Source organism: Bidens hawaiensis, unplaced genomic scaffold (assembly GCF_021521415.1).
Source record: "Bidens hawaiensis isolate Kalapana, Puna unplaced genomic scaffold, B.hawaiensis_p1.1 tig00025784_1, whole genome shotgun sequence".
In the NCBI taxonomy this organism is placed as follows: domain Eukaryota; kingdom Viridiplantae; phylum Streptophyta; class Magnoliopsida; order Asterales; family Asteraceae; genus Bidens; species Bidens hawaiensis.
Window position 1 is genome coordinate 19708 of NW_027494129.1, and position 11193 is coordinate 30900.

The following is an 11193-nucleotide window of genomic DNA, read 5'->3' on the forward strand; positions in this document are numbered from 1 at the left end:
GACCTCTTATCTTCATATTCTTTAGGTGAAAGTTTTTTGTAATTCTTGATAACCGGGTTGGGTAGTAAAGACACTTTATTAGTGTTAGGATTGTGAAATCCTTTAGAGACACTATTAAATGTTTGAATAGTAGGCTTATTGTACTTAAGGTTGGGCTGAGAATTAATGGCTTGATTAGACTCATCTTGCATTCTAGCCAATAAGTATGCTTCAGATAAATCTCTCGGTCTAAGGAGTCTTACCGGATAACCAATTTCTGGTTTGACAGCCCGCAGTAAAAGAATCACAGCATACTCCTCACTGATGGAAACTCTACTTAGCCATAAGTCAATTTCTTCGCATAATTCTTGTAGAGTTCCTTTTTGTTTCAATGATACCAAGGCTCCTATAGCATCATGCATGAAAGGATCAGCAAATCTAGTGGTTATAGCCCTTACATAATCACACCATTGTAGATCTCTTATTGTGCCTCCCCTATATTTCACAAACGTTTGATGCCACTGTAAAGCAGGACCATCTAAGTTGATAACTGCAAATCTAACTTTCAAGGCCTGAGGGGTTTCGTCAATATCAAAGTAGTGCTCGGCTTTACAAAGCCACCCCTCTAGATTTTCTCCAGTAAACTTAGGAAATTCTAGTTTAGGAAATCGATGATGACCTCTGTAGTTACCGCCTGTCCCTCTATCATCATGATGATCAATATCATTCTCATTTTGCTGTAACGTTTCTTGAAATGTTTGGAATTGCCTCGGACCGCCATTGTTACTCGAACCCCCATTGTTATGATTACTTTGCAGATTTCGTATGAGTGGCAAAAGTTCATTCAATTGACGAGTGTTTTCAGCCAACTGATTCATATTTTGAGTCAATTGACTTGTATTTTGCTCCACCAATGCTTTCAAATCGAATAGAGAGGATTCATGAGACATTAGTGTTCTCTCAATTTCCTGGATCTTGGTTGAAGCAGCGCTTCGAGTATTTGTCATACTGATAACAAAAGCGAATCAATTTTTGGTGATTAATTCGAAGAACTGGATGAAATCGGACAAGAAACAGACCGAACAATTGGTCAATTTCAAAGTGTTGAAAAGAATTTGGGAAGAAATTGGTTGACGGCGATCAATTTCGAAGAATTGAGTGGAAAAAAAAAACGGAATTTTCCCCTAAAAAACCGCACACCGCTATTCGGCGGCGTGTGTATTAAACGCGCAACCACCTTAAACCCCTAAAAAACCTAATTGATTGCTGCAATGAAGGACGTACATCAACGTCTTCGCTCCGTCATCACTTCACCTGTTCCTGCACCCGCTGTTGTCGACAATAATAATAATATCATTGTTAATGCATCTTATAATAATAATAATAATAATAATAATAATAATAATAATAATAATAATAATAATAATAATAATAATAATAATTGGGTTACCGAGTCCGTACACTTACCTGCCACCTCCTTATCAACCGCAGCAGCAGATGCAGTCACAAGTTCTCGGTGAGTTTTATTTTAACTGCAGTTGTTATAGTGTTACTTGAATTTGGAAATGTAGTTAGTTAGTTTAGTGAAGAGTGTGGTTGAGTTTGTTTAATTAACTTTAAGACACAAAATTTACGTTTCGTAGTTAAGTGAACTGAATTGTTCAACAGGAAGTTAGTTTGTGTTCGTTTATATCTGTCCATCTATGTTTGTTTAAATATTAATACAAGGTTTTGAATACACACGCATATGACTTCTCCGTTCACCCTTTGGGTGTTATTTGACTGCTTTAGTGATTTTGTTATAGTATAAATGAAATTTGGAAAATGTACTGTCATATCATAGTTGTAAAGCCGCAAATTGGGGCTTTTCTTTCACAGGTTTGGTAGTATGATTGCTACGTGAGGCCTGTTATTAAGTGACCAGTAGGCGTACCTAGGTGCAAAAGCGCAAGTAGGCGCAACTTGCTGCTGGAACTTGTCTCTAATCACCCCTTCTCAAGCCTGGAATTAACCTAAAAAAATCCTAGGCTAGCCCTAAACAAGTTTAAAACCCGTAAAATTTGTATTTTTATACTATGCGCTTAACTTAAATAAGCCCTCGCTTATTTTTATTGTTATTTTTCCGTCTTGTGACTTTGCTTTGGGTCCAGACCTTGCCATGTGCGGTATTTTACTGGCTATGTTTGTTTTGTTTTGTGACTTGGCTCGGGGCTCGGCCGTTGTGCTTTGAGTGTGCCTATGCGCCTTGACAACTGTGCATTATATGAGTACTGTTTTGTCAGTTCATGATGGTTCGGTTTAGCTAAGTTACATGACAACAGTTATCATGTAGATAGATGTGAAAAGGAGAGGATGTGAATGTGACAATATTTGATATTCTGATATCCATGGATGTCTGAAAGTTGGATATCAGTTAATTTACAACAAAGGGATGTTGATGCTCATGTACTGTAGTATCCAAAATAGTTGTAGATATCATGTGAATGCACACACATACACACGCTTCAGATGCAGTATCCAAGATAGTTGTAGATATAATGTCAATAGATATACATGAATTTCATATCCCTCCTAAAATGACATGTCTCGTTTTTCAAATTTGTTAAGTAGAACTTTCAGAATTTTAAATATGAAAGTAATTAAGTAAATATCAGTGAAATGGCTTTATAGTTTGGCAGAGAGTTAATATGGCTTGTTGGGCCATGAATGCTTTCTTATCAGTCATTTGGATCATGAATCTTACTTGTCTCTAGTCTCGGATATTCACTCAGAGCATTAATTTGGCTTGTTGGGCCATCTTATTAGTACTTTGGGCTTACTCCTGCTCAATTGTCCCTTGATGATTACTACTAGAAAGAAAATAACCAAAGCACTTTAGGATTTCTGTGCCTTGGTTCCACCATGCCACTTAAGCAGATATGTTGGCTTAATCCACTGCTTAGAACATAATTTGATATTGTTAAATATTTTAAGCATAGGTAGTGTAACTATGTGACTTGATTAAAGACAAGGGGCAGCCCTTGTGAAATACACAATCATCGTGCGCACGTTAAAGACCCCACAACAGACACAAGTTTGGAAAGAAATCCAGAGTCATATACGAATTTGTTTAATCTTAAGAGCCTAAGAGTTATATAATGCAATTCAATCTGTGTATAAACGGGCATTTTAATTGGATCTTGGTTTTTTTTATCTACTCTTCTATTATTTTTGTGAACTGAAATGCCTTGTAGGGTTTGTCATTTTTGTATCGTAATTATATGATATTTTGATGGAATATTGGATTTTAATAATCCCTATTGAATGGTATTGGCCGATAATAATCCCTATCATTTTATCGCCACTGGTCGTCCCAAAAATCAAAAAGTTGGCCCCCAATGGTCCCCCGTTAAAAAGGACTTAACGGCGTTATACTTTTTTCCGAATTTCAAACTAAATTTTTAGGGCTATTAATCGGAAGGAAGATACGAGTCGAATGATATAAAACTTAGCTCCAAATAATGATCTAAACGACTTGATTTTGGTTAATTGTAAGTTCAAACACCCGAATTGAAGCATTGATTCGTCATTTTGAAGCACTGTTTCGAACTAAGTTTTACACCAATCGACTCGTATCCTCCTAACGATCAAAAGCCCTAAAACATTGGTTTGAAATTCAGAAATAACTATAAAGCCGTTAAGTCATATTTAACGGGGACCATTGAGGGCCAACTTTTTTGAATTTGGGACCATCAGTGGCGATAAAATGAATAGGGATTATTATCGGCCAATACCATTCAATAAGGATTACTAAAATCCAATATTTCTATTTTGATTATAGTAATCTTTATTTATAGATATAGTGTTGTTTCTGGACTTCCCATATATTAAACAACATCGATGAAAGTAGTCTACACTTACAATTTGCATACAAATTATCTTGATTTTGAACTAGGCTTGAGATTTATCTTTAGTAGGCAATTTTCTGATACCTGGTGTACTCAAATATTCTTTTTTGTATTGTAGTATATGCTTTGTACCAGTGGTTTTTGGATGGGCATGCATATCCTACATCTCTGCTGCAATTTCTTGCTGTTACATTTTGATATATATAATTTTTAATTTTTCCAGGGTGCTTCCACATCAGATATAGATTCCTGGAAGTGGAAGCTAATGAGACTACTGCAGAGTAGAGATGAACAAGAACTGGTTTCAAGGGAAAAAAGGACAGACGTGATTATGAACAAATAGCAGCCCTAGCGACTAGTATGGGATTGCATAGGTATTATTATCATCTTAAGAGTCAGTGATTGCAGGTCTACTATATATGTTGATTAAATAACTAGTTATCTGTAATTCTTGGCAGCCATTTGTATGCCAAAGTGCTTGTTGTTAGCAAGGTTCCATGGCCAGACTACCATTTTGATCTGGATGATAAACGTCCACAGAGGGAGGTAATTTTTCAAAAATCATGTTTTATTAATTAATTTTAAATTTATGTTTATGCTAATACATGTATATATGGAGCGTTATAAACTTGTTGGATGTCGGTGTTTGTATGTATTATACTTAAAGTCTTGAGAATTAGCAGGTGTCCTTGCCTCCAGGGTTGCAAAAGAGGGTTGATGCTCATTTGAAGGAGTATATTTCTCACAAGGCTAAGAGTAAAAATGGTGCTCAAGATAATTTATATCCAAGCACAAGTAGCAATGGTAGCATCTGTACTGATGAAGGATTATTTGACCAACTTGAGCCGGGCCCATAGATCCAGGCGGCTATGGAGAAAGTCCTTTGGCTAAGGAGTGTGCAATTGAAGACTGAGCAACAAGCATGGCAGGTTCATTGCGTTTTAACTTCGATGTATATTATGCTTCTCTAAAGCCCTTATCAGTTGACCAATATTCATAATCTATCATAAGAACGAATATTTACGCATTCAAATGTAATAAAACAAATCTGGTTTATTATATTCGACTATATTAGCATCATAACATGTGTGTATGAAAGTCGTCTAAATGAAATTTGTGCAAGCATGCATATAGATGCCATCAATCAAGCTTACGAGCAAATTGCTAGATCAGTGTCCATAACTATTCAGCTTAATGGATATGGATATTTTAAGCCTTCACATCAGCACTTTATAGGCTTTGCTCATCTTTAATTAATTTAAGAAAATATATATTAATCAACTGTTTATCAGTTACATACTTGATTATTTGTTCATGGCACTGGGCAATATCATTATATTTTTATTTTTTGGTTAATGAATGCAAGGCCACCCGAGTATCGAAAATGTTATGCCAAGGTCATCAAAATTATAAAACAGCATTTCAGGCCACCATTTATTAATTTAATTTCATTTGCCAATTCCGGCTAAAAGCTTGCCAAAAAATTGGAAAGTTGCTTCTTGGACTGCATATTTCTCTAATTTCGTAACGGTATGGATTCTCATGGTTGTCTAACTTCAACAAAAATATCAAGTTTTTTTGGTCTTAATTGGCCTAAACATTAGGATCACATACCTGGATTGTCTCTACCGCTATTTTGATATTTGGGTGGTGATAATATAACCTTTTGAATGCTTGGGTCGCCTATGTATACATTGTTTATAACTCGTTACCGGTTAGTATGTTGCATATCTTAAACATCAAAGTTCAACCAAATCTAAGTTTATTTTATCTACAGAATTTAATATTATTATGAAAAATGTACATCTGTTATAGGATTCTTCAGATGGTTTTAGGATGGGGGAGTTTCGTAAAAGCCTACCAGCTTACAAAGAAAAAGAGGCAATATTGGATGCTATCTCACTGCATCAGGTATTACAAAATGGCTCATTTTCGTAAAGAAAATTTGATGCTTCAAATCATTAATAATATTATACACATATTGAAATAATATCTCTTTATAGGTTGTTATCATCTCAGGTGAAACTGGTTGTGGGAAGACAACACAGATTCCTCAGTTTATTTTAGAATCAGAGATCGAATACCTGTGTGGGGCCGCTTGTAGTATCATATGCACTCAGCCGCGACGTATATCTGCTATGTCTGTTTCTGAAAGAATTGCCGCTGAGAGAGGGGAGAAACTGGGTGAAATTGCAAGTACTACTTTATCCTGAGTAATCTAGACGAGGCAATTTCGACCCAATTACTTCCAAATGGGTCGATTTCGGGTAAAATGAGATGTGTGACATGCCGGATGGGTTCGGTGATAACTTGCTTAAAATGTTTGTGTTACTCCAAAAGTTATATTATAATTAAAATAATAATATATTATTTCTAGTATAAACTTTTTAAACAAAAGTAAGTTTGGGTAAACCAACCAGGTCCTGGATAAAGTTATCAGTTTTGGCCTGACCTGTTACCGAGCTCGCTCATTGTACCACCTCTATTACAGATCTTTGGTGTACATTGATTTTGTCATCTGTATATATAAAGCTGTTCTTTCTTTTTGAAGGTTGGATACAAAGTTAGGTTGGAGGGTATGAAAGGAAGAGATACTTGGCTGCTATTCTGCACCACCGGAATTTTGTTGAGAAGATTACTGATTGATAGGAACTTAAAGGGCGTTACTCATATTATTGTAGATGAGATTCACGAGCGTGGCATGAATGAAGGTAATATAAATGATATTTACAGATCACCTTAATTTTTGATATGAAATGTAGTCTTGCATTGCTTGCTTTTTGACAGAATTTCTGCTTATTGTTTTGAAAGAACTACTTCCTCGTCGCCCTGACCTTAGGGTTATTTTGATGAGTGCAACCCTTGATGCAAACCTCTTTTCTTCCTACTTTGGTGGTGCTCCAATGGTCAAGATTCCGGTAATACTTCGGTTCGGGTTGAAATGGGCCATTTTTAGTATGTGTTGGAACAGGCTGGTTCGAGTTGCGTTGGCCCAAACACATTTTTTTCAATGATCAATTATTGCGTTACTTTATATGGTGACAATAATAACTTTAATTTTATTATTAAAGAGATTCTAGGTGGTTGTATGCATGAAAAATAGACTATGAGTGACTTTTATCCTATTTGACTTGTTACCCTTTCTGGATTTCTAGCTAATTTTTATTTGACCTGTTTTAGATAAATCACAATCCATATCGACCCATTCAAAAGTAAACTGAGTGACTTTTATCCCTTTTGACTGGTTACCCTTTCCGGATTTTTAGCTACTTTATATTTGACCTGTTTGAGATAAATCGCAATCCATATCGACCCATTCAAAAGTAAACGCGTTGATTTGCCGCCTCTTGGACTTGCTTCTAACTCGTTGTTCATGCCTGAATGGTTTTTTTTTCCGTCTGAATTTACAAGCCTTGATTCTGATGCCACTATACATCTAATTGCCTGTAGGGTTTCACGCACCCTGTGCATAGCTATTTCCTTGAAGATTTATTGGAAAAAACTGGATACAAATTAACTGCAGAAAATCAAATTGATGATTATGGTCAGGAAAGAACATGGAAATCAAATAAACAATTTATTAGAACGAGGAAAAGCCAAATCGCCTCAGCTGTTGAGGTAAATCATCTTATTCCAAATTATTTAATTTCTTGACATGCTCGTTTTCTGATGCTTTATTTAAAAAAAATAGGAGGCACTTGTATCTGCCGACTTCAAGAATTACAGCCATCAGACACGCGCCTCTATGTCCTGTTGGAATCCTGATTGCCTAAATTTTAACCTCATAGAATATTTATTATACACGATTTGTGTGAATGAAAAACCTGGTGCTATTCTAGTGTTTTTGACTGGTTGGGATGACATAAGCTCTCTGAAGGAAAAACTACAAGCACATCATCACCTTGGAGATCCTGCTCGTGTTTTAATGCTTGCATGTCACGGCTAGCTCAGAACAGGTAGGTCTGTATGCATTGTGATAATTGTTATTATGATAAGTTATTGATGTAATTAGGAGGCTTTTTTAATCTTTTCTTGTGCTATGTATACAGAAATTAATATTTGAAAAGCCACAAGGTGGGGTGAGGAAGATAGTTTTGGCTACAAACATTGCTGAAACCAGTATCACAATTGATGATGTGGTTTTCGTTATCGATTGCGGAAAAGCTAAAGAGACATCATATGATGCTTTAAACAATACTCCATGTTTACTTCCTTCTTGGATATCCAAAGTTTCCGCCCAACAAGTACGTTTCTTTAAATACGACTAATCATTTGTATAAATTTTTAACACGTTAATTAATTATATATTTTATTTGGATATACAGAGGCGAGGGCGGGCGGGTCGTGTACAACCCGGAGAGTGTTACCATTTGTATCCTAGATGTGTCTATAATTCTTTTGCAAATTATCAATTGCCAGAAATCCTAAGGACACCCCTGCAGTCACTATGTCTTCAAATCAGAAGCTTAAATCTGGGAAGTATTTCTGAATTCTTATCTAAGGCTCTACAGTCACCTGAGTTATTAGCGGTATTGGTCAACTCATATTTCAATAATTTTTCTATATATTGATTATCAAATAATAAATAATAATTACTTTTCTCAATTGCACATTCGTAGGTTCAAAACGCTATTGAATATCTTAAAGTTATTGGTGCTTTAGACGAGAGTGAAAATCTAACTGTATTGGGTTTGCCAACTTTTGTATGATTTGATCTTTGTCCTAAATGTGAAGGTCGTATACAGTTTAGAAAAATTAATAATCTTTTCCCTCCTTTTTTTTGTATTTGATTGCTTTTCAGGTCGTTATTTAGCAATGCTTCCTGTGGAGCCCAAACTCGGAAAAATGCTTATACTCGGTGCAATATTTAATTGTCTTGACCCGATACTGACAGTTGTTGCTGGTCTTAGTGTCAGAGATCCTTTTTTGGCACCTTTAGACAAGAAAGATGTAAGGAGGACATTTTGAGAAAGTATTTATTTATTATATATATATATATATATATTACTTTCTGATCTGTTATCAATTTACAGCTGGCAGAGGCAGCCAAATTACAGTTTTGTCGTGATCACAGTGACCATCTTGCCCTCGTGAAGGCGTATGAGGGCTGGAAAGTTGCTGAATATGAGCTTAAGGGACATGAATATTGTTGGAAAAATTTTCTTTCTGCACAGTCAATGAAAGCCAGGAATTTCAATCATTGCTTATAGATACGAGTCTTATTGACAGCAATGTAACTATCAACAACACGTGGAGTTATGATGAAAATCTACTCTGGGCAGTTATCTGTTACGGCCTGTATCCTGGTATTTGCTCGGTTGTGGTAAGTTTTCTTAGTCTTATATCTTAATTCACATTCCTTCATGTATTCCATTATTTAATATTTTAATATATGTTATATTTTTGTTAAACTTATTTCCAGCATAATGAAAAGTCGTTTTCGCTGAAAACAATGGAGGACGGTCAAGTGCATCTACACTCTGTAAGTGTGTCTGCACTCTGTATAACTAGTTTATTATTGATTTTATCTGAAATTTATTGATTTTGATTGCCCTTTGTCTCCTTTCCTTGTTATAGAACTCAGTTAACGCTCGTGATTCTAAAATTCCGTACCCGTGGCTGGTCCTCAATGAAAAGGTTAAAGTCAACTTTATTTTTCTTAGAGATTCAACAGCAATATCTGATTCAGTGCTGCTCTTATTTGGTGGGACCCTTTCAAAAGGCGATATTGTGAGTCTATTCATTTCTTCTCCGTTATATATTGTATTAATCATCCTGCTAAAATTATATATTGTTTAAACAGGATGGGCACTTGAAAATGATGGGCGGATACTTGGAGGATTAGCTGAAATGTATCAAAGCTTAAGACGGGAGCTCGATGAGTTAATTCAGTGTAAAGTACGTACTTGATTTTGTTTTATATTTGGTTGTTTTTATATAAATACGTTTTAAATTTTACACTTGTAACTTCGTGCACCAGTTAATGAATTCAAGAATGGACATACACACGCACCACGAGCTATTATCCGCCATACGGTTGCTTCTACCTGAAGATAAATGTAATGGCAAGTTTTTATTCAACCGCCAGGTGTTATATGAAGACTCACAACCTTATATCGCATCTGTACCACCGCCAGTTTCGAGGATAGAAAGTGGACCAGGTGGTGACAATTCAAAAGGTCAATTACAAACATTACTTGCCAGAGCCGGGTGTGCCCCCCCAACCTACCGAACTACCCAACTGCCAAACAACCAGTTTAGGTCCATTTGTGAGTTCAATGGCATGCAGATTACGGGTCACCCTTGCCAAACCAAGAAACAAGCAGAAAAAGATGCTGCAGCCGAGGCTTTGGATCGGCTCTCAGCTGGCAACCTTGCGGGCCGGGATTTTATCAACGGCGCTGAAGAAAAGCAAGAAAAATCCCAACTAAAGTCAATGAAGAGTACCAAATTGATTTGTTTTGCCAATGGACGGTTGTGATTGAATGTTTTGACCATCTTGAATCAACCAGTAGGTGGTCAGGATGAATGAAGGCATTGTTGTATATAATGCAAGTATTTTTTACATCATAATTGCTTTCTTTAATAGTTTTGTCTAACAAAGCTGTAGGATCTGGATTGAAGCCATCCACGCCATCTTTGTCAGATTTAACGTTTTTAATAAACACTCGCAGGTTGGTTAACTTGTTTAATTAAATAGATTGACTAGTCAAACACCCAACCTGTTCATTTAAACAATCTATCACAACTTGCCATTCCGTTTTGACTTGTTTTCATAAATAGTTTAGCGAGTTATTTTTAGATTACATTATACGTATTGATTAGATTGACGTGTGAATCAAAGGACGTCTGTATGGTGCTCCTCTCCCAACAGGTTGAGGGTCATAGTCTCATAGTGGACACTGGACAGTAATATGGTATTAAGAGTTGATTAGATTGTTAAAATTATCGACATATTATCGTGTTCATTGAGATGATTGCGTGTTTTTCTCAAATAAATAAAGGCCCATGTGAATTTTATGTTCCAAATGACGGAAACACTACATTTCGAGAGATAAATAATTATTATCATCATAAATTAGTTATCTTGTTTCCACTTTACATGCCATTAATATTCTTCACGTGTATTGTATAATCTCAAGGAACACATGAATATGATTATCTACCCATAAAACTTTGGGGACTTTCTTTTATCTACAAAACTAGATTTAAAAAATGTCATTTTGGGTATTGAGGTTAAGGGCCATACGTTTTTTTTCTTTTAGGGAAGAACCTTTGTGGTAGAAGTCTCTATGAATGTCTTTTAGGGATTCATAATCAATGCCAT

The 11193-nt window shown here is 35.8% G+C and overlaps 1 pseudogene; it reads left to right on the forward strand.

Moving 5' to 3' along the window:
• Positions 1–1250: 1250 nt before the first annotated feature.
• LOC143572242 (DExH-box ATP-dependent RNA helicase DExH5, mitochondrial-like) lies at positions 1251–10297 on the forward strand (annotated as a pseudogene).
• Positions 10298–11193: the final 896 nt, after the last annotated feature.